At 53.2% G+C, this 5,000-nt stretch overlaps 1 non-coding gene across 1 annotated transcript in view; it reads left to right on the forward strand.

Annotated features, from left to right (window-relative positions):
• The first annotated feature begins 3,400 nt into the window (after positions 1-3,400).
• LOC124579003 overlaps positions 3,401-5,000 on the forward strand; it is a 1,910-nt gene continuing 310 nt past the window's right edge. Inside the window, exon 1 of the ribosomal RNA XR_006972764.1 lies at positions 3,401-5,000. This exon is cut by the window's right edge and continues 310 nt beyond it. This is a non-coding gene — a ribosomal RNA (small subunit ribosomal RNA).

Here is a 5,000-nt window from a genome sequence, read left to right on the forward strand (position 1 = left end):
TTGCGCCTTAACGTAACCCACGTTGCGCCTTAACGTAACCCACGTTGCGCCTTAACGTAACCCACGTTGCGCCTTAACCTAACCCATATTGCGCCTTAACCTAACCCATATTGCGCCTTAACCTAACCCATATTGCGCCTTAACCTAACCCATATTGTACCTTAACCTAACCTATATTGTACCTTAACCTAACCTATATTGTACCTTAACCTAACCTATATTGGGCCTTAACCTAACCTATATTGGGCCTTAACCTAACCTATATTGGGCCTTAACCTAACCTATATTGGGCCTTAACCTAACCTATATTGGGCCTTAACGTAACCCACGTTGCGCCTTAACGTAACCCACGTTGCGCCTTAACGTAACCCACGTTGCGCCTTAACGTAACCCACGTTGCGCCTTAACGTAACCCACGTTGCGCCTTAACGTAACCCACGTTGCGCCTTAACCTAACCCATATTGCGCCTTAACCTAACCCATATTGCGCCTTACCCTAACCCATATTGCGCCTTAACCTAACCCATATTGTGCCTTAACCTAACCTATATTGTACCTTAACCTAACCCATATTGTACCTTAACCTAACCTATATTGTACCTTAACCTAACCTATATTGTACCTTAACCTAACCTATATTGTACCTTAACCTAACCCATATTGCGCCTTAACCTAACCCATATTGCGCCTTAACCTAACCCATATTGCGCCTTAACCTAACCCATATTGCGCCTTAACCTAACCCATATTGCGCCTTAACCTAACCCATATTGCGCCTTAACCTAACCCATATTGCGCCTTAACCTAACCCATATTGCGCCTTAACCTAACCCATATTGCGCCTTAACCTAACCCATATTGTACCTTAACCTAACCCATATTGTACCTTAACCTAACCTATATTGTACCTTAACCTAACCTATATTGTACCTTAACCTAACCTATATTGTACCTTAACCTAACCTATATTGGGCCTTAACCTAACCTATATTGGGCCTTAACCTAACCTATATTGGGCCTTAACCTAACCTATATTGGGCCTTAACCTAACCTATATTGGGCCTTAACGTAACCCACGTTGCGCCTTAACGTAACCCACGTTGCGCCTTAACGTAACCCACGTTGCGCCTTAACGTAACCCACGTTGCGCCTTAACGTAACCCACGTTGCGCCTTAACGTAACCCACGTTGCGCCTTAACGTAACCCACGTTGCGCCTTAACCCAACACACGTTGCGCCTTAACCCAACACACGTTGCGCCTTAACCCAACACACGTTGGGCCTTAACCCAACACACGTTGGGCCTTAACCCAACACACGTTGGGCCTTAACCCAACACACGTTGGGCCTTAACCCAACACACGTTGGGCCTTAACCCAACACACGTTGGGCCTTAACCCAACACACGTTGGGCCTTAACCCAACACACGTTGGGCCTTAACCCAACACACGTTGGGCCTTAACCCAACACACGTTGGGCCTTAACCCAACACACGTTGGGCCTTAACCCAACACACGTTGGGCCTTAACCCAACACACGTTGGGCCTTAACCCAACACACGTTGGGCCTTAACCCAACACACGTTGGGCCTTAACCCAACACACGTTGGGCCTTAACCCAACACACGTTGGGCCTTAACCCAACACACGTTGGGCCTTAACCCAACACACGTTGGGCCTTAACCCAACACACGTTGGGCCTTAACCTGCTCTGTAATTGTCATACGACGCGTTAAATTAGTGTGGTGTTGCCTAACTGCAACCCCCGCAATATAGTTTGCTACTCGCACTGCCTGGTCCCCAGAGTATCGCTTCATGTTAAACACCTTGCAGCTATACACTGTAATGCGGATGGCAGCAGGACGTACATGCTCAATGCCCTTCGCAGTTGTTCATTGGCATTTGCATGGCGAAGCACAGCCTACGTTGTGGTACGGCGTGTGTCAACTGTCCGCTGATGTTGTACGTCCAAATCACACACTGTACTGCACATTGGTCCTCATGTACTGAATGATACATCGTGGTACATGTGTGACCGTACCACGACTGCGCCAACAACGGCGAACCATACGGTCCAAATATTGTGCACTCAGCTACGTGTCGTCTCCCTATAAGAGCTGGATTGCAGTATGGTATGCCGTGGATGGCGATCAGCATGAGCCGTCTGTTGATGTAGTGGCGCGTGTTGTCAGACGTAGTCGTCTCTTCTCACACACCGTGATAGCATGGTGCACTGCGTTCCACATCTGCGACATGCGACAGAGGCCGGTTGACAGTCGTTCGCGCAATGGACATCGCATACGTACGGGGGCCACCTTCCACGTGTTCGCGAAGCGTGCACATGTTGTTGCGTGTATGTGGGCAGACATAGTGTGTCGTGACACCTGACACAGGCATGCAACAATCGTTGAATTTGCAAATGGCGATGGACGTCTACGTTTGCTGGTGACGTTACGCAAATGAACAACTGGTAAACGGTTGTGGTGCGGTTGTTCTCGCTAGAGGTGAATCAGTGATGGCGACGATCGGTTGAGCTACCAACCGGTTGTTTCAGCGATACCCACCATGCCCACGAACGTGAATGGCATGTGGGTGTGAAGCGATACGCGGCGGTGGCTGGGTGGGACCGTCCCCGGCCGGTGAGGGGGGGCCTCCCGGCGTGCTGGCCGCGCGGTGCGTGGGCGCACGCGCTACAGCCGGCTGGTGGGGGCGGCCAGTGGCAGGCGCGCCGGCCGACGGAGGCGGCAGGCGGCGCAGCTGCGCGCCGGCGCACCCTGCACGCGGCGCCGTGCGGCCAAAGTAGGTCCTCGCGGGCCCGGTGCGAAGCGCGGTGGACATCTGCAGTGTGCTGGTCCGATTGAGGACTGTGTGCGCTGAGGATGCGCCGCCGCCCGGCGCTCGGCGCCGCGACGCCGTCTGCTGCTCGGTCGCCTCTGCGGTTCTCGCAGGTGGTTTGTATCGCAGCTGTGCGGACGTGTTGGCGCGTGCGCTGTGCTGGGAGAGTTCGCTTCGGCACCCAAGTGGGGCTTTTGTCCTTCTGTGGCGCTGGCGTTGGAGCTGCCGGCCACCGTAGGTGGCGCGTGTTGTCTCCCGCCGGCAATGCCACGACAGCACGCTCCCGGGCCTCTGTCGGCAGCGGCAAGCTCAGTTGGGAGCACGGGGGGTCGCACCTAAAGCGTCTACTCGCCAAACTCCGGGCGATTGCGCCTCTCTCGAACCCGACCAAGTACTTAGGACGGCGCTGCGCGCCGCCGGGACCTGAGAGGGTTTCGAGGTGTATTGTGCAGGGGAGCTCAGCCTCCTCCTGTTTGCAGAATAATTGAGCGGACGCTTGCGTGTTCGCGCGGGCCCCCGGGACACACTCCCGGGCGGCCGGCTGCTCAGCTCTAGTTGACGCAGCTCCCTGGTTGATCCTGCCAGTAGTCATATGCTTGTCTCAAAGATTAAGCCATGCATGTCTCAGTACAAGCCGCATTAAGGTGAAACCGCGAATGGCTCATTAAATCAGTTATGGTTCCTTAGATCGTACCCACGTTACTTGGATAACTGTGGTAATTCTAGAGCTAATACATGCAAACAGAGTCCCGACCAGAGATGGAAGGGACGCTTTTATTAGATCAAAACCAATCGGTCGGCTCGTCCGGTCCGTTTGCCTTGGTGACTCTGAATAACTTTGGGCTGATCGCACGGTCCTCGTACTGGCGACGCATCTTTCAAATGTCTGCCTTATCAACTGTCGATGGTAGGTTCTGCGCCTACCATGGTTGTAACGGGTAACGGGGAATCAGGGTTCGATTCCGGAGAGGGAGCCTGAGAAACGGCTACCACATCCAAGGAAGGCAGCAGGCGCGCAAATTACCCACTCCCGGCACGGGGAGGTAGTGACGAAAAATAACGATACGGGACTCATCCGAGGCCCCGTAATCGGAATGAGTACACTTTAAATCCTTTAACGAGTATCTATTGGAGGGCAAGTCTGGTGCCAGCAGCCGCGGTAATTCCAGCTCCAATAGCGTATATTAAAGTTGTTGCGGTTAAAAAGCTCGTAGTTGGATTTGTGTCCCACGCTGTTGGTTCACCGCCCGTCGGTGTTTAACTGGCATGTATCGTGGGACGTCCTGCCGGTGGGGCGAGCTGAAGGCGTGCGACGCGCCTCGTGCGTGCTCGTGCGTCCCGAGGCGGACCCCGTTGCAATCCTACCAGGGTGCTCTTGAGTGAGTGTCTCGGTGGGCCGGCACGTTTACTTTGAACAAATTAGAGTGCTTAAAGCAGGCAAGCCCGCCTGAATACTGTGTGCATGGAATAATGGAATAGGACCTCGGTTCTATTTTGTTGGTTTTCGGAACCCGAGGTAATGATTAATAGGGACAGGCGGGGGCATTCGTATTGCGACGTTAGAGGTGAAATTCTTGGATCGTCGCAAGACGAACAGAAGCGAAAGCATTTGCCAAGTATGTTTTCATTAATCAAGAACGAAAGTTAGAGGTTCGAAGGCGATCAGATACCGCCCTAGTTCTAACCATAAACGATGCCAGCCAGCGATCCGCCGCAGTTCCTCCGATGACTCGGCGGGCAGCCTCCGGGAAACCAAAGCTTTTGGGTTCCGGGGGAAGTATGGTTGCAAAGCTGAAACTTAAAGGAATTGACGGAAGGGCACCACCAGGAGTGGAGCCTGCGGCTTAATTTGACTCAACACGGGAAACCTCACCAGGCCCGGACACCGGAAGGATTGACAGATTGATAGCTCTTTCTTGATTCGGTGGGTGGTGGTGCATGGCCGTTCTTAGTTGGTGGAGCGATTTGTCTGGTTAATTCCGATAACGAACGAGACTCTAGCCTGCTAACTAGTCGCGTGACATCCTTCGTGCTGTCAGCGATTACTTTTCTTCTTAGAGGGACAGGCGGCTTCTAGCCGCACGAGATTGAGCAATAACAGGTCTGTGATGCCCTTAGATGTTCTGGGCCGCACGCGCGCTACACTGAAGGAATCAGCGTGTCTT

The sequence above is a fragment of the Schistocerca americana genome, unplaced genomic scaffold (assembly GCF_021461395.2).
Source record: "Schistocerca americana isolate TAMUIC-IGC-003095 unplaced genomic scaffold, iqSchAmer2.1 HiC_scaffold_285, whole genome shotgun sequence".
NCBI classification, from domain to species: domain Eukaryota; kingdom Metazoa; phylum Arthropoda; class Insecta; order Orthoptera; family Acrididae; genus Schistocerca; species Schistocerca americana.